The 21,426-nt window shown below is 39.8% G+C and overlaps 1 protein-coding gene across 3 annotated transcripts in view; it reads right to left on the bottom strand.

The window, feature by feature from the left end:
• Positions 1-20,779, bottom strand: part of PALS2 (protein associated with LIN7 2, MAGUK p55 family member) — a 197,961-nt gene extending 177,182 nt beyond the window's left edge. For 2 of the 3 annotated variants that reach the window (XM_055314735.1, XM_055314737.1), the window contains exon 1: positions 20,705-20,779. The gene's annotated coding sequence lies outside the window, so the exon portion shown is untranslated. The remainder of the gene's footprint in view (positions 1-20,704) is intronic. The other variant, XM_055314739.1, reaches the window with a different exon arrangement.
• Positions 20,780-21,426: the final 647 nt, after the last annotated feature.

Below are 21,426 nucleotides of genomic sequence, written 5' to 3'. Positions count from 1 at the left end.
GGTGGGAAAGATGGTGAGCTTGATTCTGGATTTGTTGTTTGGAGTGCCACTGGGGCAGTTAGGTAGTGCTGTCTAGCACCCAACTGGAAATATGGGTCCCAAGCTCATAATAAAAATCAAGACAAAGAATGTAGATTTGGAAATTACTATTCATTTGATATTTTAATTAGATCATCAAGAAGCAATTATTAACCCCCTGCTACATACCCAACTGTTTTGAGGGCTAGAATCATAAAATTGAATAATTTAAGAGGGTAATTCTTAAGAAGATTACAGTTTTTAGGAGACAGTGGCCAAGTAAATCAATAATTGTAATGTAATGCCCATTAGGGTGATGTATGGGGTTTACTAGGGTGCCAGGGAAATACAAAGAAAGGGCACTTAAAGTGGTTCCAGCTCCTTTGCCTGGCTGTCACTTACATTAATAGGATATCTTCCTATTCCTTTGGTCATTAGAATTTATTTCTGCCCTAGACACATTCTGTATCTCCCTTTTGTTAGACGTACCCCAGTGCAGCACCTAGACTGGCCTATACCATCTGTAGCCTCCTATAGACCAAGTGCTGACAACAAAATACTGTAGGGGTAGAGATTTTGACTAAACATAAAAAACTGATGGTAATTAAGATATTCCATTAAAAATATATTAAAGATATACTGGTATAACCCCTCAAAACATTTTTAGTTGGTATCTGTTATTTTTTGATACTTCTGTTCATTTTTTAATATTCTTTAGTCAACTGCTTCTTTTCAGCCCAATTAACTACTACATAGCAAAGGTATACTTAAAAAAAAAACAAAAAACAAAAACAAAAAACCTCTAGTCATGCAACCAAAATTACTATTTTAGTTGTACTGTTTAGCTTCATTTAGGCCCTGCAAGAGATGACCTAGAATAGAAATAATTCAGAATTCATTTTCAATGTTCTCAGCTACCAAATCTCTTTGAATGCATATTTGTTCATTAGTTTTAAACACTTGTTCTGAACAGAGAGTACACCATGATGTTTTTTTGCAAGGAATGCTGACACCCTTTTTAGTGCTAATGCTTAATCTGCATTATTTTTCCCTTTTAATTACATTGTATAAAAATTTGCTACACATCAGTCTTAAAAGATGTTAATGGGTATTGTATAATAGTCTGCTTTCTCCAATTATATAAACCACCCTTTTCTTGGCCTTAATACTTTATTATCTTTTAATAGAATGCTTGATGTTCAAAAAAAGTATTTAAATATTTATGTATAAAAACTTATTTATCAAGTTTTGGGAGAAATTTCAGTCATGGAACTCATGTGCCATCTTCACCAAGTTAAGACATTAAGAAAAAACGAAGCCAGCAGCTTTCAAGGCAGTTTTTAACTCCTTATCTCTCCTAGTCTCCCATTTCCAGGGAGTCTTGAACTTACAGGTAACAAGAGGTTGGGAGAAGAATCAAGGTATTATGATGGCTCAGGCTCAGTAGCAGCCAGTCTATATCAACCTACAAAGGTTCGCAGGAGATTGAGCTATGCTGACCTGTCCTCCAGGCATTGCAATGTCATGACTGGTGAGGCAATATGGCTCCTGGAACACATGGCTTGTTTCTTCTGGTCTCCATACACACCAGTACAGGTGTCTACAGAAACTAAGGTGCCCACAGTTTCCTTGTGCCCCATTCTCCCCCATAATTTAGCTTCTTTTCCAGGGGCTTGCAACATTTGTCCCCTTCTGAAACACCCAAACTCCATCTAAGTTTCTTTCTGTATTTTATATCCTAATACTGTTTTACTTATATAATTTCTCCCTTTTTACCATGCCTATTTTCCCAGAAACTTTCTGAATCAGACTCACTCTTTTTCAAAAAAAAATAATTTTTACCTGTGGAATAATCCACATGACATAAAATTTACCAACCTAACCATTTTTAAGGGTATAGCTTAGTAGTGTTGAGTACTGTTACTTAACACACTGTTTCACACTGTCCTGCAACCAATATCCAGAACCTTTTTTTTTAAAAGATTTTATTTATTTATTCGTGACAGACACAGAGAGAGAAAGAGGCAGAGACACAGGCAGAGGGAGAAACAGGCTCCGTGCAGGGAACCCGACGTGGGATTCGATCCTGGGTCTCCAGGATCACACCCTGGGCTGAAGGCAGTGCTAAACCGCTGAGCCACTGGGGCTGCCCATATAACCAGAACCTTTTATATATACTAGAAAACTAAACTCTGTACCCATTAAATAATAATTCCCTGTCCCAGCCTCCTCCCAAACCCTAGCAACCACCACTCAACTTTCTGTCTCTATGAGTTGGATGACTTGAGATATCTCATATATATGAAATCATAGTATATGTCTTTTGTGACTGGTTTATTTCACTTAGTATAATGTCCTCGAGTTTCATCTATGTTGTAGCATGCATCAGAATTTCCTTCCTTTTTAAGGCTGAATAATATTCCATGGCATGTATACACCACATTTTATTTATCTATCCAACATTTGGGTTGCTTCTACCTTTTGGCTACTGTGAATAATGCTGCTGTGAATGTGAGTACAAATATCTCTTTAAGAACAGACTCATTCTTTCTGATAACATATATTTATCTATTTGAAAAACCCTTTTTAGTTATGGAAAATTTCAAACAAGTGAAAAAGTAGAGAAGAGTATGACTTTTGGAATATCTGTCACTCAAGCTTCTACAGTTATCAGCTTGTACCTTGTTGTCGTATTTCACCTACATCTCTACCCGTGGTACCTCCCCTGGATTATTCTCCAGCAAATCCTACACAGTATGTAATTTCATCTGTTAATATTACAGAATATGTCTCTAAAAAGCATAAGAACTATTTTTAAAGGCAAAGATACAATACTGCTTTCACACCAAGAAAATTAATAATAATTTCTCATTATCATCAATAGACCAGTTTCTGTTCACATTTTCCCAATTTTTAAAAATTTAAACAATTGATTTGTTTGAATTGCAATCCAGAGAAAGCCCATACATTATCATTGGTGCATGTTACCTGTTGCTCCTCTCTTTTCCTTGAAATTTCTTTTAATAACCTGTTTTTAAACTATTATTAGTATTCTGAGGAGTTTTGAGAACTTTAGGTTTTGCTCATTGTGTCTTTGTGGTCCACTGAGCATTGTCTTTGGTCTCCTGAATTTTTTATAAATTGGTAGCTGGAGGGGCGCTTCGGTGGCTCAGTTGTTGAGTGCCTGCCTTTGGCTCAAGTCATGATCCTGGGGTCCTAGGATCGAGTACCACATCGGGCTCCCTTTATGGAGCCTGCTTCTCCCTCTGCCTGTATCTCTGCCTCTCTCTGTGTGCCTTTCATGAATAAATAAATAAAATCTTTTTTAAAAATTGGTAGTTGGATTAGATGCTTGATCAGATTTAGAATCATTTTTTTTTTTTTGGTCAAAACTAATTTGTGGATGGTGTTGTATTTTTCCATTTGGCAGTACTTGATGTCTGATTGTCTCTTTTTTATTATTAATATTGAGTAGGCTCATCAGTTCATTCAAAGTTGCAAAATGGAGATATTCTAATTCTGTTTTTCTTTCTTCATGATTAACTAATATAGTTCCATCCAAAGTAATGTCCTTTCATCCATTATTTAGTTTTCCTGAGATTCAATTCTTAGAAAAGAAAACACTTTTTTTTTCCTTTGCTTACAGTTTGCTAAGCAAAGAATTGGCTCCCTAGGATCCCCATAGGTGGCCAATAAGATTTTTCTTCTTTTAGTATAATTTTGAACTCATTGATATAAAACATACTTAATGTGTTTTAATTTATTGCACTTATTTTCATTATTGAAGTTGGTCCCTGATATGTTTTGCTATGACCCTGAATGTTGTTGATAGATTCTTAATTGTCTGTTATGACAAGATATTCCAGGCTCATTTTATACTTTTCAAATCCAGGCCTGAAGTCAGCCACTCCTACTAAGAACTTTGATTCCTTTATTAAGAAATGGTATTTAGAGACCACCATCTGGTTATTGCCACTGGATTGGTTTTCAGTGGAAAGAGCTGGCAAATATGCTTTCCATTTTGAGATAAAATATATTTTAGGTTCATATTGATACTTGCAATTCAGTTTCAGAACTAGGGTGTTTTTACTTAATTTCATAAGTCTTATGTCTGTTCATAAATCTAATTTCTGTATGTCCTTTTGCAAATGCAAAAATGCAAAATATAATAAAAATGCAAAAATAATTGTTTTTCAGTGACATAGGTATAATTTCCTTTCCCTCTTTTTTTTTTACTCCATTATATACATACAACAGTCTTAGAATAGGAACACCAACACTACCACTAATAATAAAAATACTAAGAATAATTTAATATTTTTTTCCTGCAGTTATTTTTGTCATTGGGGTATATTCCACTAAGGATGTGTACAATAGAGTTACTAGGTTTAAAACTGCTTGGAAAATTTCTTCTTTGTGTACTTATGCCACCAATTAGATACACAGTTAAATTCTATTATTTTATTTTACTTTTACTTATAAGTATTTTTAAAAATTTGTTTCATAATCATTAAAATACTTAACATGGTCTAAAAATCAAATCAAAGCAAGATGTATTTTTTTTAATTTTTTTTATTTATTTATGATAGTCAGAGAGAGAGAGAGAGAGGCAGAGACATAGGCAGAGGGAGAAGCAGGCTCCATGCACCAGGAGCCTGATGTGGGATTCGATCCCGGGTCTCCAGGATCGCGCCCTGGGCCAAAGGCAGGCGCTAAACCGCTGCGCCACCCAGGGATCCCAGCAAGATGTATTTTTAAAAGTTTAACTTCTATGCCCATTTGTTCCGCTGGAGTGCCTTACAGGTATTTATTTTAATCCATTATTTATTTTAAATCTAGTACTAATTTATTTTACTGACTGTATTCCATTGTTACTAAAAATATATACCATTAAAAATCCCCAAATATAAAATATTTGCTATTGATATCTTGGTAATCAGATAACCAAGTTTTAGGAAATGATTCTGACGATAGACATGTAACAAAGGAGAGACATTCAATATGGCTGTGAATGGATGAGAGAACAGTATGAGGTGAGGCTGGTGGAATAAAATGAGAGGAAGTTGGCTTAGATCTGACTCAGATTTTGCAGGAACCCTGGGCTGGTGTGTTGAGAATGGGCTGGAGGGGAAAGGGTGAGTGTAAGGAGACCAGGTAGGATGTCAGTGAGCTAGTAAGAGAAGATGGTGTCTTGCACTAGGTGGTAGTAAATGAGGGGAGGAGAAGTGGTGGGATTCTGGACATATTTTGAATGTGGATCCTTTCGGGAGTGAATTCAACTCCTGATAAGAAGGACCCAGGGCCGTTTGTAGGTAAGGAGGAGGAAGAACAGAAAAAACAAAATGAGTGATTTCATGAAGACCTCTCTAAGACATTCTAACCCAAGCAGCCCTGATTTGTGACCCCTCCAACCATGGGACACTGAAAGGGGTCCATGGGACATAGTCTCTTGTGTCTGTCTTCCTGGAGATGGCGGAGTCTGGTAGGAGATGTGGTGTTAGAGAGGCCAGAACAGAGTGAGAGGAAAAACATGTGTGAGTGCTTTAGACCACACCAGAGACTCCAGATGGTAGCAGCCTAGGGGAATATACTTTGTAGTCTGTCAAGGTAGGCATCAGAGTTGGTGAAATTTGGATCATTACCATTGATGGGAGGGACCTCACCTGATTGTACAGACCGGTAATGGTGAAAAAAAAATGATAGTTACAAATTGAGTCTGCCTTGGACGGAAGGAAGGACATTGGTTCTGCTCCCACAACCATCAAAAGTAGTGAGACCTATATCAGTACTGAATCTGATTGCTATTGAGTGGATTCATAACCTGTTAAAAGATTGGCTCAGTGGATGTATAGGGTCACTCTTCTGGAGCATGTCATTTCTGTGTTGCAAAGATGCCATGGTGAGAGGACCAGGAAAGTGACAAGCCATGAATAGCGAGCATTGCCACTTGCAACCACAGGTGGCCTGCCATAACTTCCCCCCTAGTTGGCACATGGTTGCTGCTGAGTTCATATGAAGGTTGGTGTGAAAACAGTGATACCTACACTCCCTTTCCGTTCTCCCACATCCTAGAATGCCAGTGCACAGAGGGGTTTCAAAGTGTTCTGACCTTTAAAAAAGAGATTAATAATAATGCTTAACCCAAGGGAACATCTAACAAATTCTCATCAACCTTTGCCTTGAATTATTCAATTAAACATGTATTGAATGTTTATTAGATGCCACACACTAGCTAGGTTCTGAGAATATAGAAATAAATAAAATATGACTCTGTCCTTTTGGAGTTAATAGTTCAACAACAGGAAACTGGCACAGAAAATAATTATTTCTGAACAGTGTGGTACATCTGTAGGAAGTCAGGTACATCTGTGGTGAGCTGCTGTGCTGGAGGCAGCAAGGACCTCAACCAGCGCAGGGTTAAGGAAAAGCTACCTAAATTAGGTGATGCTAGGCTGTGCTGGAGGCTGACAGGGATAGGGAGCAGGTTGTGGAGGGATGGCTGTAAAGAAACAGGTCTCCCAGGGAAGACCAGGATAAGCACAAGAATGATGCGGCCAAGGCCGAGGCTGGACACATTGACACCCTGCCTAGAAAACCTTAAATGCCATCCAAATGAGCTTGGACTTATTCTGGGGCTGCTAAGAAGCCACTTAAAGGCTTTCAAGGCAGGGGTATCAGGAATGAAGAGCACACAGTAGATATGAGAAATATCTGTTTGTTATAATTTTGTGAGCAGAAACAAAACAAAACATTTTCCTTACGTAAAATTCAAACATTACTAAAATACATAATGTGGAAAAGTGACATTTCACTCCCCAAATCATTGATGGTTTGGCTATAGCTCCTTCAATTTGTTTGGTTCTGAAAATGACTTGTGGTTAAGGTCAGGAGGGAGGTGAAAGTCAGATAACACTATGATACCATTTTGCAACTAGCTTTTTTCATTTTCAATGTATTTTAGACACATTTGCATTTTCTCATAGATCTACCTTTTATTATCATTTTTTAGATCTACCTTAAAGAAGCAGTGTATAATCTACTGAGTGAATGAAACATTTTTGAAACTATTTATCGATGAATACTTGGATTCTTCCCAACTTTTCTTCCCTTCTAAAATTTTTTCCTAAATCAAAGTAATCTGTATATCTAGTTTAAGAAAGCAAATAACACTATGGGCTTCTGATGACAAACAGGAGTTTCTTGTCTCATCCATCCCCAGGCCTCTCTCCTCTCAGGCAACGCCTGTCAACTTTTCTGGGTGTTTTCTTTCAGTGCTACTTCTTGATTTTTTTCAATTTTAGATGTTATTTATTCATATTCTAAAACGGAAGATGAGAAATAAGCTCTCTTAGACTCTCCACCCCCCACCATCACATCCACAAAACTTTCCTTTATCTCTTCTTTCCAGTGTAGTTATATTCATATTTTCAATTAAATCAATTATGGTCAGTGTTGACCATATTGTGATTATGAAATTATTTTTCGGGTTCAGCCACTATGTTTCCTTTCTCTCTCTCTCTCTCTCTCTCTCTCTCTCTCTCTTTCTGTGAGCATTTGATAATTCTTCCCAAAACCTTTGCCAAATTGCTATAACATTTCCCACTGTGTTCCAATGCATCACATGCTCTAGCAGTTTCACTTTCTTCTTGGGGGCATCCCTCCAGAGGTCTTCCATCATCCCGCTTCCCCTTGGATGGATTCTTTCCTGGGCTGCTGAGCTGCAGTTGCCTGGAACTTCTCATCTCCATCATCCTGGGAATTCCCTTTGCTTTCTCCTGCCTTGGGGCCACTGTGTCCCTATTACCCTATCTTCCTTTATTTGTTTATTTCCTTGTTTTGGTGCAGTACATTCTCCAGTAGATTCCTGAGAAATATCTTCAGGCATTTCATGAAATATTTAGGAGGGAGTATTCACAGACTTGGTGGTCGGCTGGATGTAGAGTGAAAAGAGAGGATGGAATAAGAAATGATCCCCCAGTTGTTGTATGAAATGTCTAAATGGCTGAGTGCAGAAGAATGGGGCTGGGTTTGAAGGTGGAGCAAAGACACTGAACGTGGTAAGTTACCTGAGGCGTCTGGCGCAGCAGCTGGCAGGTATCTATGTGAATTTCAGGAAGGATGTCAGAGATAGAGATCCTGAATTTGTAGTTGCCCTTCTGGATATGTTGTTAAACTATGAGAGGAAATGGAATTGGTTGGGAAAAGGATGGAGAGCAAAGGTAAGAGCGAGACAAGCGTAAAGGCCAGTGACACATGAACGTTTAAAGGGTAAGCTAGGCAGGGAGCCCATGATGAAGGCTGAGAAGAAACCATCAGTACAGCAAGAAAACCAGGAGGAATTAGAGCCAATGGACAGTAGAGACAAATTACGGGAACATGCAACGTACAACAGAGAATTTGAAGGAGAGGGGGATCTACAGATAATGGTAAAATGGCAAAAATGTGTACTGCAACATTATTTATAATAGTAACAACTGGAAACAAGCTGTACCATTCATCCTCTAGGGAACAAGTTATATAAATAATGGTATACATAGTCACTGGAAGATTATGCCCCCATCAAAAATTACACAGATTTATGCTTACTGACATTTATACTTATTGTTCGGAAAAGCAATGCAAGTCACTGAAAAACGAGTATTATATGTTCCAATTTATGTAAATCTCCATACACATAGCCATCTGCTTGTGCATGTAGGCATAGACTAGAGAGATGTTTGGGAGAATGTTCACCAAAATGTTAATGGTGATTATCTCTGGAAGAGGGGATTGGGGTAAGTTTTATTTTCTTCTTTGCATTTAAAGTATTGCTTAAATTTGTTGCAATAATTATGTAATTAAAAAAATAAAACTGCATATGTAGGAACAGAGAGTATATAGGGAATCTTTGTACTTTCTGCTCAGTTTTGCTGGTAACTTAAAACTGCTTTAAAAATAAAGTCTAATGAAAAATTTTAAGCAATAAAGCTGTTATTAGAAGATAAAATGCTAATGATGTTAAACACTGCAGAGAGACTGAGTAGTTCAATGCTGTAAAGTCGGAACAGAAGGTATGTTAGAATGAGCTGAGGAGTGAATGGGGCTTGAAGATAATAAGATGCCAAAGATCTTTCTAGAAGTTTGAATGAGATGTGAGGGTGAGAGATACTGTGATAGGTAGACTTAGACAATAACTCCTTTCTTCCTCCATCTTCAATCCCCTCCTTTAATTCATTCTGAACACTGTTGCCAGGTAAATTCCCTAGAAACCACATTATCTTGTCACTCCTATCTTAGACTTCAGTGGCTCCCACCCAGTGAAACTGAAACGGCCTGGTTGTCTTTCAGAGGCCTCCATAAACTGAATTCAATCACCGTCCCCGTATTAACCAGCTTTTTCACTCAAATCAATTAAAAAAAATAAAACTTAAATATATACTTATTGAACATGTGCTCTTAAAATCACTCTTTGAAATTGTATGTCATCGAGTATACCAGGACAAAGTCATTATGGTCCCTGCCATCATCAGACCTCATACAGCCAATGGTAGTGCAGAGTAATAGGGCTGTAACTGATTTATGTGCAGCTGTGTGGCCTACATGGCAAGGGGTCCCTGATGCCCATATTGGCATCTGCTGTTGTTTCTGTGATCCGCCTCATCTCTTCTTTATCCTTTTTAAATGCCTAGATCCTCCTAACCTTTCACATCATAAATCAAGTCTAATCTTGACATCTTTCTTCTTGTGATTTGCATGACACTTTATTATGATTCCTTTATCTTTTTGATCATATGAGATCTCCTATTCTTAGTTAACTACCTGTGTGGATGAAGAACTTCTTTCCAGTGCTGTGAGTTTTGCAAGCTGTCACAGTATCTAGCACAGGGTTAAACGTGTAGCAAATGCAAAATATGAAACTCTTCAGGAAGCTTCTCACCCAAGATATTTAATATTTAGAAATAAAATGAAATTAACTTTGAAGGTGGTTTTTCTGAAACCATCCTTAAGTATCTATTGGTAACAACAATTCTGAGTGGTAGAAGGGAAGGAGGCAACAGAATGGGGGTGGTTGCTAGAGCTCCAGAAGGACAAACTTTAAAGTAATGAGAAAAATAGAGAAAAAAAATTGGTTGTAGTCAGAACCCAATCAAGATGGCATGCACAATAAATAAACCCAAACTCAATTATTATGCATGACAGAGAATAAAAGCTCAATTATTATTCAAGACTATAAAAGCACAAGTATGGTCTAAGTATGAGGAGGCATTATGAGCCTGTGGTAACAGAGACAATTGCAATAATGAATATGTAAACAGAGATGTAACCTTGCCAAAGCTAGGAAGACATCTTTATACTGCCCTTACAAGGGTATCACATCTAAATTTTATCTTAATATTTAAAAAGGAGTGTGTAAGGATCATGGAGCCCTGTCTCCCAAATTTTATTTCACCTCACATTAGGTCAGCAGGATGTTAATAATGGGTGTTCCATTTTTAACACGGTCTAATGAAACTGGGAAATGTTGTTATAGAAGACCCTGAAATCTTTTGATTAAAATGATGTGAAAGACCTTTGAATAGAGTTTAAAAGAGAAGAGGGTTTTTTTTCAGGAGTAAAATAAAACTGAGGAAAGAACAAGTGGCTCTAAGTAGAAGGAGGGTTATTATAAGCTGGGTACATCACAGCTACTTTATCTCCATAAAGTCAGAAATTGATATAGTGCAGCTAGAGACAGTTGGGTCAGCAGTGGACTGCCTAGTGAGGGTGTAAGAGGAAAACAATACATTATTATTGTGAGAGAACCTATCATCTCCAACTTTGGACACATGATAAGAAAGGCCAAAAACCATTTAAGGATGATTTATGTATCTTGTTGCCTGAAGCTGCCAGGGATGTGATCTTCCGAATTTCTTTCTCACTCGAGAATTCCATGAATCTAACACTGTGAACCCTAGAATGAGGGTTATTACTGTTAGAAGATCTGGTTCTAGCTCCTCTTCCGCCATCAAGCTACTGAGTCATCTATAAGACGATGATTATGAGTTTTCCTACTATCCTATAGGAATTTCCTCAAGATTAATTATGCAATGCTTGTAAGGAGCTTTCAGCTCCAGGAAGAAACACAATGAAAATATTTATGGTAATAAGTTGAACCATAAGAAATTGCTGGTATTGGACCATTTATGGTCTATAAAAATGGCAATTTCATGTGGTTCAACCTGATAAAATTCATCATTCATCAAGCCTCCTGTGTGGCAGGCATGGGCTGGCTCTGGGGATATAAGGATAATTGAGACATTGTCCCTGCCATGAGGGGGCTCTCAGACCAGGGAGGGAAATGGACACTTGAATAAAACATTACGATGCAGGGAGACAAGTGCTGCAGGGGAAGTACTACAAGATGCTGAGGACAAAAGAGAGGGAGTCAGCAATTCCGGTGGGCCAGGAGGGGAAGCCCACAAAGAGGCAAGCAAAGGGTGGCTTTGTGGAGGACGTGACATTAATTTAGGCTGGATCTGGAAAGCAGAGGAATTCACCAAGTGGGAAGGACCATTCTTGGCTGAGAAAATAGTCCTATAAAAACAAAGAGGTATGAAAAAAATATTATTTAAATAAATAATAAGAGAAGGAGGGCAGCCCAGGTGGCTCAGCGGTTTAGTGCAGCCTTCAGCCTAGGGCATGATCCTGGAGACCCGGGATCAAGTCCCACGTCGGGTTCCCTGCATGGAGCCTGCTTCTCCCTTTGCCTATGTCTCTGCCTCTCTCTCTCTGTGTCTCTCATGAATAAATAAATAAAATCTTAAAAAAAATAAGATAAGGAAACATTAGTCAAACCCTCTGTAACTCATTCCTATTAGGATTCTCTCTTATTGGATACTAATTAATATTTATTTTATTTTGCTCTTGTTTGCTAGGCATCTTGCATGTTTATCAGATGGCTACAGCACAGGATGCCTTTCAGCAGAAAAAGAGATGAAGCAGGACAGGTTACTACAACAAAAAGGGGTTCATCCTGCGGGTGCTGAGGGGGCACTAGACAATTTTAGGTAGGATAATGACATGTCAGCTTTGAGAAAAGAAAGACCACTGTGGTGGTTTCATGGGGGAGAGGTGACAAGCAGATACCAACAGAAGTGAGGACAGTAGTCGGCAAACTGCGTAGGGGAGAGGGTCCTAGCCAGCTACAACATGTAAGGGTTAAGAGCAGTTCAGGAGGCAGAAGGAGAACTGAAGAAGGTGAGTTACTAAAGTCAAGGGAGGAAAAGGCTTCAAAAAAGGTGAAGTTCAATGAGATAAAAACTGAACACTATCCCTCAGATCTAGAAAGTGGTCATCAGTTGTCTTAGCAAAAGCAATGCCAATGGAGTCGACAGAAATGACATATCTGTGATCAAGCCTTGAATGGGTGGTAAGGATTCTTTGGAAGCAAATCCACTTTTTAAAGAGGATTCACTGGAAAGGAAAGAGCATTGTGATAACTAGAAGGGGCTACAGAATCGGTTACAGTTGTCCTTCTGTTGTTTTGGAAAGAGCAGGGTCTGGAGCAGGTATAAAGTTGAAGGCAGGAAACCAGGGGCAAAGGAAGGACGAGCTTGAGATCACAGAGAGGGAAGGAGGCAATGGTTTCAAACATCCAGGAGGTTCCTTCTTCCCTCCCGACCAGCGGGAGTTGGCAAGCATGGATGCAGATATGGATAAATTGGATGGTGAGACTGGGGTGGGTGGTGGGAAGGAATGTTTTTGACTTCTTGTTCTCTGTGCAGTGGAAGCAAAGGTTATCAGTGAGAACAGATGGGTTGGGTTGAGGTTGGAATAGGGGATGTGAGATGGCTATGGAGAGCTGATGGGGCAAGGCAAACTTGCCAAGAGCACCGAGTGCACAGCAGAGGATGGAAACCATCAACTGTGGTGACTGTGATTTACATTTGTGTTATTTTTCCAAGCAGTGTTTGGCAGCACAGATGCCGGAGGTTAGGAGGGTAAGCGGGGCTCATGAGAGGGGGTGGAAGGGTGGTGAGGAGGGAGGGTCACTGAGAAGGAGTGGGTGACTAGATGAACCATCAGGATGATTCAGGGTACACAGGACAGGAAGTAGAACCTGCAGAGAACTCCTGGGCTTGGAACAATGGGTGGATTCGGGAGAACCTAGTGGAGGTCTTAGGAGGTCTCAGCAGGCAGGGACAGTGAGAACAAAGAGAGAGAGGGAGTTAACTGCACAAGGGGATTTGGCTGAGGAGCAACTGGTCTGAGTTCAAGGTATCTGTGGTGGACTACTACGGAGTCATAACAAAAACAAGCCAAGTATGGCTGCAAGAGTGGGGTGCTCAAGTGGGGCACGGATGAAGGTGGGTGAAGCCAACTGGATGAAGAGACTTTCAGGCAAGAATAAAGATGAGTATTTCCTCAAGATATTTCCTTGCTCAGGATAGTGGGAGAGAGAAGGTAGAGATGATAGATCAGGTTCCAAATTGTTATTTAGGAAAATACACTCATTGCAGTTTAGTCCCTCTTTGAGATACCCTTTAGCCAATTGGTTTTGTGTGCCCCAGTCTCCTCCTATAATATTTACTTCCTTTTCTCTCCTTGTAACCGGATGAGAAATGACCTCTCTTCAGTGGTGGGTGGGGCTATAGCTTGCTTTCTTCTCTTTCCCAGCCTCCTTCCAGCTTCCCCATCATTTGCTGCCCTCTGAGGCTGGCGGGTGGTCCATCAGCGATTGCCTCTATTCTCACCAATCATCATTTACCTGCCTGACAAGGTGATATCAACATTTTTAGGGGCCATAGAAATGTACTTCTATTTAAAAGAGGCCTTTCAGAGTCCAAGTCTGATTTCTCTTTTCCCAGCATCCTTCCCCTCCCCAGGGCTCAGAGGTTTCTAAACGGTTCTACCCACACATGAGGGAGTTGTCTGTCTGCCAACCCACCCTGCTCTTGCCAAAGCTGCTTGACAGTTCAACGTGCACAGTTGGAAATAGATTTTTCATCAATATAACATATCAAACTTTTAACCCACAGAGGAACAGTGCAGTTTACCATACCTTTTTCTTCATTAATTAAAATTTTTTAAAATTATTATTATTATTATTTATTTTTTTTTTTAAGGAGAGGGTAGTGTCCCAAACATTAAACTTTGGGATTTTCCTGCAGACAAAGCTTTGAGTGGCTTCACTTGAGCTCCTCTGTCCATCACATGCCTTCCTGCTGCAGGAAACACAAAGCTGTGTCAAGTTAAAATTTCTGGGGATTCTAGGCCAGGCCCATGAAACCTCAGGTTAGCTTGCTTTCCTGTGATAACGCAGGGCCCCTTTCGCTCAGCCCCCTCTGAAGTGAGTCAGCATTTCTGTGCTTGTTCAGCTTCTAAGGTTACCGAGGCACCAAGGGGGGCACAGTTTGTCCAAAGTCACGCTGCAGGATCCTGGTGGGCTGATATGAGACTGAGAATTTGTTTCCACCAGGCAGTACTCCCTGAACCTTTTGGCGTCTACTGGATGCGGTTATGTTGATACCAGTCCTGTGCTTCTGTCTTTAAATAGTCCTGTGGCAATCATGTTTGTCAGTCCCTTTGTGGGATCAGTGCAGGCCTGTGTGGAGCTCAGACTGCAGCTTGAAAGGATTCTGGTGGTTTCTGCCAAATGTGAGACTGAGATCGAGGAGTGAGAAAAATGCTGCAAGATGGCAGGGGTATCAAGTGCAGACTGAGGCAGGAGGGCACTTCCTCGGCTTTTCGACTGGTAGTCAGAACAGACACTCTTTTTGGCCTCTGGAAAATTCTTTTCAACCCCAAATCCCTTTCTCCCTTGAAATAATTAGATTGAATGCTCGTGATGCAAATATATCCATGGGCATGGCTGTTATCACTTTCCAGAAACAATTCATGTGCCAGTGTGCCAGGATATAGAGCCAGAGAAGAAGGGTGGTTTCGGATTAATGACATTCTAAATTTATCATGCATTTTCTTAGCTTCTTTTCCTTGAGTGTAATTTTGAAGAGACAGGAATCCAATAGAGTGGATGTGGTCTTTTGTTGCTTACAGCTTGTTACTTTCTTCCACATTAACAATTGTAGCCCTCTTTGACTAATAGTTGATCGCAATATTGTTGGTAGCCATCATTGGTAGCAAAAAATGCACAGTAAAGGGCCTTAGTCAGAAAATTTAGGATTTTAGAACAGAAAAGGGCATTGGAGATCATCTGGTCCAACCACCTACTCACAGTGGGAGTCTGTTCTCTGGCATCCCTGGTGAAAGATTTAGCTCAGTGGTTCTCAAAGTTTGTTGCACATTAGAATCATTGGGGGAATTTAAAAACCCCCAATATTGGGGTTCTACCCCAGATGGATTAAATTAGAATTTCTGGGAATGATGCCAAGACATCAACATTTTAAGAAGCCTTTCCGGAGACTGTAACACACAGCCAACTTTTGACCAAAGATCTAGCTTCTGCTTAGCTATGTTCCTTGATGAAGAATCTCTGCTTTGTGGGGTGACCATTCACTGCTCAAAAGTCCTTTTTGATTAGAATTTCCTATCTCCTATTAGTGCATCTCTGGAAGCCATACAGACCCAGTCAGCTCCCTCCTTCCCTGGCTAGCCCTCCAAGCATATAAAGACAGCAAACAATTTGCAACATAGTACACTATATTAGCTATAACTTTTTTTCCTCCCACAACCCAAAATACCAATTTAAATTATTCTCTTAGATTATATTATTTCATAATGTGGGTTTTGATCCACTCTTTGCCTATTATCCTGTCCCAGCTTCGTTATTTTGACTTCTTGATGAAACAATTCAACAATCATAGAGAAAAAGGTTAGATTTCTCTCAAAGTTTAAGCGAACAGATTTTTGAAGAGTCAATATGGGATGTGAGGTGTGTTTCCCTCCTTCCTATCAGCTGTCATGTTCCTAGCAGCCAGCATCTTCCTCTCGGGGGCCCTGCCCTGCCTGTCTCTTTCCCGTCTACTCACTCTCTCTGGGGCCCTGCTTGCTTTTGCTCTCCCATTGTCAGCATGTGAGCCTGGGTGGCGGCCAGGCCTGCAGACGTGTGGCAGAAGGAAGGAGAGAGAAGAGAAGAGGAGGATGTCACTGTCACACTCCAATTTAGGAACTCAGCTGCTGCGTCATAGAGGCCCGATCTAGCACCATATGATGAGGCTCAGTTCTGGAGTCGTATCTTCTAGATTTGAGTCCTGGTTCCCCATTAACTCTTGGAGCAAGCTTTGTGGGGGCAGGGGCGGGGGTTGGGATGGATGAGCATCAATTTCTCCATCTGTAAACCAAGAGCAATAACTCTAACCTTCACGGAACAAACAGGTAAGCCTTGTAATATATTTGGTACCAGGCCTGGGGTGTAGCTAGTGCCTAGTAAGAATTAGCTCTTTTTGTCTGATGTCCCCATGCCTCTCATCTTGTCCACAGGCCAGTCACCTACCCTCTTCTAATTCAACCCAGGCTGCCCAGCAACACTGCTGACCCTAACTACTGCCAGCCTTGTCTCCAAGGACCTATCTTAGGCTTAGCTTAGACTTTCAAGTCCAGCTCCTTGCCATTCACCACAACTGGGTTCCTAGTGCCTCCCATAGGCAATGAGTAAACAACAACAACAACAACAACAACACCCCAACCCTTAATGTTAGCTCTCATTCCACTGGCTCACATGGGTTGGAAGGGACAACCAGTGGCAAAAACCTGCTCCTGATCAGTTTTTCTTTTTTGCTTTCACTTCTTTCTCAAGGGGCCATATGAAATTGAACTTGGAACTGTGGTTTGTCCTTTCTTTAAGGCCTGCCAGGAAAATCATTAAGTTTTTAGTGGGCACTGGAGGATATCTTATTTCCCTTTCCATTTAACAAACATTAAATTTTTGAGCAGGGTTTCCTGAACTCCACATAATAGCAAGATGGCTTTTATTTTACTGGCTTCTTCATTTCATTTTGTCAGTACTGCCAGCAAAACTCTGGGAATGTGATCTGCTAGGCCATGTCTCCACCAGCCAAGATTTGAAGGGTGCAACAGATTGAAAATTTTCAAACTGCAAAACAGTGCTTCAAATATGTGTTCAGTGAGCAACGAAATGCTTCCTTGCAGGAGTCCTTGCTCCCTCTGTTGGGTAAATGGATGACTTTCCAGGGATGCTGCATAAAAGAGTGATTAAAAAAAAATGGCTCTAGGCAGCCGCAAGATGGATTCTTCAGCCCAGTGTATATCTCTTGCTGTTTAAAAACAAGTTTAAATTAGGTTCTATAACCATTTAACCATATCCCCTGATGTCTGTACATAAGTCATTCCCTAGTGAAGGGAAAAGAGGGCTGATATGTTAAGTGTTGTTGAACAGTTCTCAGGAACCTGGCATCCCAAATGTCAGGCTAGTTTTACATGGGTCATATTTAAATTATTACCACTGGTTTTTTCAGAGTGTTTCTAAATAAGCTGCAAAGAGAGCAAAAAGGGGGGCGGGAAGCTCAAAATGCCACCAAGAGGTAAGGATAAAATGTGTGTGGGTTTTTTTTTTTTAAGATTTATTTATTTATTTTTAGAGAGAGAGAGAGAGATCACGAGAGCAGGGGGAGGAGCAAAAGGAGAGGTAGAGAATCTCAAGAAGACTCTGTGCTAAGCACGGAACCCAAGGTGGGACTCGGTCTTACGACCCCTGAGATCATGACGTGAGCTGAAATCAAGCATCAGAGACTTAATGGGAGGCGTAACTGACTGAGGGATTCCTGTGCCTCAGAAGAAAAATGTTTGACTGTAAGAACTCAGAACCACTATAAATAAAACGAACCCCAATACTGTCCTCACCTTACATTACATTCCCTTGATTTTTTCACTCCGATTTCTGTTCTCTTGACTCTAAGTGGGTAAATATTTCCTGGTATCAAATGAGCTCGCACTCCTTTGTCAGGACATGAATTTACCTTGTTTGCCCAGGAAACTAGACACAACCACAAACACACTTACAGGTATAACTACATGAAGAGGTCCTAGCAGCTAATCCTGGCCTTAACATGTAACAGAGAATGCACATGTTATATCCACTTTCCAGAGGGTAGAGCTCATCTTTTCTGAGTTGAGTTTTTGTTTCCTATAGTGGTGATGGCCTCACCACTCATCTGTTGCGGAGTGGGCAGTAGTTCAGGGTGTGTAATATTAGAGAAAAAAGCAATACTGACTTTTTAACACCATTATGGAATCAACTACGTTAACCATCTTAAGATAATTAACACAGATACACTCACAAATATGTTAATGCTGCTCTGGGATAGACATTATGTCATTTCCTTTTATGTGATGTGTTCATTCATTTATTCATCAAGCAAGTGTTAATACATTCATTACTAATAGAAACTGGAAAAGATGCAGCAGCACATTTACTGTTTCTAAAACTCATGTACTGAGTCTTCTTTGCCCTTGAGTTACATGGATACCAGGATAAAACAAAATCAATATTTGTTCTATTCATCCTGCATAAATATTTTCCCAGACAAGTGGTTATTTACCATACTGAGTCAACACATCCTGTTGGAATATAAGAAGGTTCTCTGGAATATTATCTCTTCCCATGGGTCTGGTAACATGACCTAGGAAACTACCCAAAGGGGAGGGGTACAGACTTTGTGTGCCTGTCACAGTGAGTCAGTATGCCAGGCATTTACAGATGTAGAATTTCATCCTCCTAAACATATTAGGAGACAGCCACTGTGATTCATTTCATTTTACAGATGAGGAGACTGGGACTCTAAAAGGTTAAGAACATTTTCTTAAAATGTTCTCTTTACATGCTTCAATGACACAAAGTTTTCCCAATTTTCTCCATTCTTCTCTGTCTCAGTCTTTTTTATTATTTCTTTCTCCTTCCCACCTTTATCCATGGCTCAATGTTGGACATTCTCCATCTTCATTTCCTGGTGATCTCATCTAGTCAATGGCTTTAAATATTATTCATATGCTCCTAGCTCTCCAGTATGTATCTCCAGCCCCAAATTCTCCCATTTCTGCTAGACTTGTATATCCACCTGCTTACTTGGCATCTACACTTAGATGATGGGCAAGCATCTCCAAATTTGTATATGCAAACTGGAAACCTTGATTTTTTTTTTCTCTCCAGGTCTCTTTCACCCGGATTTGAACCACTTTCATAAATGCTTCTACCATTCCACAATTTCTCATTAAAAACAAATAAACACCTCTCTTTTCTTTACCACCTCCTCAATCCATAACAAAAATATACTGTAAGTCTGTTTGGATTTCTCCTTCTCTATCTTTGCCTAAGCTTTGCCCTGATTGCCAAGAACACCTCATCTGCCTTTCTCTTTCTCCTTGCCTAGAATATAGTTTGTTTCGTTGGATTTTTTTATGGCCAAAGATGCTACATCCATTTGAACATGAGAGGAATGGCACCTGCATCACAGAGACATTAACTCTAATATACTAGATACAAAAGCAACACCTTCACATATCATGTTCTAAGTGAAAAATAGCTCTTATTTCTTTAATACAAAACGGTCATATTATTTTATTATTTGCAGGTGAAAACATTCCTGATAAATGATCTCTCCCCATCTCCATCAATCCATAGCCAAACAGCATCCAGGGAGATTTTTTTTTAACATAAGCAAGATTTGTTCAGTAACTAAATATTTACTGAACACATATTATATGCTATGAATGCATCTAGGTGCACATAAATACAAGATAAACCAGTGAACAAAGCAACAAAGTTGGGATACATTAGTAAACAGAGCAAAGACCCTTGTTTTTGTGGAGGGCAAAAATATAATAATCATGTAAATAAGTGAATTACTTGTTGTTTGAGGATTATTTATGCTAAACAGGGAGAAAAGGAAAAATTATAAAGCATGGTAAGATTGATCAGAAGTGAGGGATGTAATTTTAGACAGTGTGGTCAGGATGGGTTTCAATGAGCAGGTGACATCTGAGAAAAGAAATGAAGAGCTTGGATAACAGTGGAGATGGGCTGGAGTTGCCATCAGCTAAGATGAGAAAGGCTGAGTGCAAATCAGAATTATGGAATGAGATAGTTATCTCAGTTTTAGATACATTGAATTTTAAATATCTATCACAACATTTGAGAAGAGAAAAGGTTGAATAGGCAGTGGAATGCATGAGTCAAGAATTCAATTGAGAGGTCTGCATAGTGGAGAAAAATTTGTGAGTTGTGGTCTATAGATGGTATTTAGAACCATGAGATTGCATGAGATCACTAAAAGGGTAAATGTTGTGAGTATAAAAGACTAAGTCCTAGAACCAATGTGTTTCCACTTTAGTAAGTTGGGGAGAAGAGAAGCCAGCAGAGGGAGGGGGTGGAGAAGATGCAGCCAATGAAATAGAGGCTGAGGTGACATGGAAGCCAAATGAAGAAGTGCATTAAGGACAAGAGAGTGATCACTGTTACTAATTGTCAAATAAAGTAGGAACTTAGAACTGATCATCAGCTTTAGCAACAATGAGGTCATTGGTGACTTGACATGAACAGTTTTCACGAATTGTTGGGGAAGAAAGCCTGATTGAAGTGGATTTGAGAATAGAAGACTAATGGCAGCTCCTCTGAGATTTTTGCAAAGGTGAGCAAAAAGTTGAAGTGTACCTGGGCGATTTTTTTTAAGATGGAAAAATAGCATATTTGTGGAATGATGAGATGATCAAGTAGAAATTTAAAAATGGATGATGTAGGAGAAAGAGGACTCACCAGGCAGAGTTGCAGAAGGAACACTAGCTTTTGGTCAGGAAACAGAAGCAGGGATGAGGGGAGAGCTTAGGCCAGAAGACTTTATGGGGTTTCCTGGCAGAGGCAAGGCAGGGCAGGATAAACAGTTTAAGATTGGCTAGTTTGACTAATTTCAAGTGGACTTTGGGCTACAGTCTCTAGTTGTCTGGCATTTGGCCCTGGGATGATTAAGGCAGAGAATATTGCCTCCTGGGGTGCACAGGCCAGATGGGGAGCTATGGGCCTGGATTTGTTAGCTTACATTTCAAAGGCATGCTCATGGTAAGTCTTTTGCTATCTCTAAGAACTGACTAGCCATGGAGGGACTAGAAAGGTTTTTAAAATGTTAAAACATCTTACTGCATAGAAAATTTAAAGCATAATTAATACACAAGCACATCATATACAAAACTAACAAAAAGATTCTGAGAAATGGAGAAAAGAAAGCAGATTGGCAAAAGACCTCAGGACCCAAGGACCAAACTTGTGGTGACTTTCCTGAATTTTCCTTTTGCCCCATTTATTGCAGATTTGGAGCTGACATCTGGAAATGCCAACAACAGGAATAGGCAAAAAAGAAGTCTCAACAAAACCCTGCTCTTTCTAGTAAAAGGATCAGGGAAAGGACAGTCTAGCAAGATAAAAACTTTTAGACAATAACTACTTTGCTACAGCCAAACACCACAGAAATAAAACTGTGACTC

Source organism: Nyctereutes procyonoides, unplaced genomic scaffold (assembly GCF_905146905.1).
Source record: "Nyctereutes procyonoides isolate TBG_1078 unplaced genomic scaffold, NYPRO_anot_genome, whole genome shotgun sequence".
Classification (NCBI taxonomy): Eukaryota; Metazoa; Chordata; class Mammalia; order Carnivora; family Canidae; genus Nyctereutes; species Nyctereutes procyonoides.
This window is presented reverse-complemented; position numbering and strand designations above follow the sequence as displayed.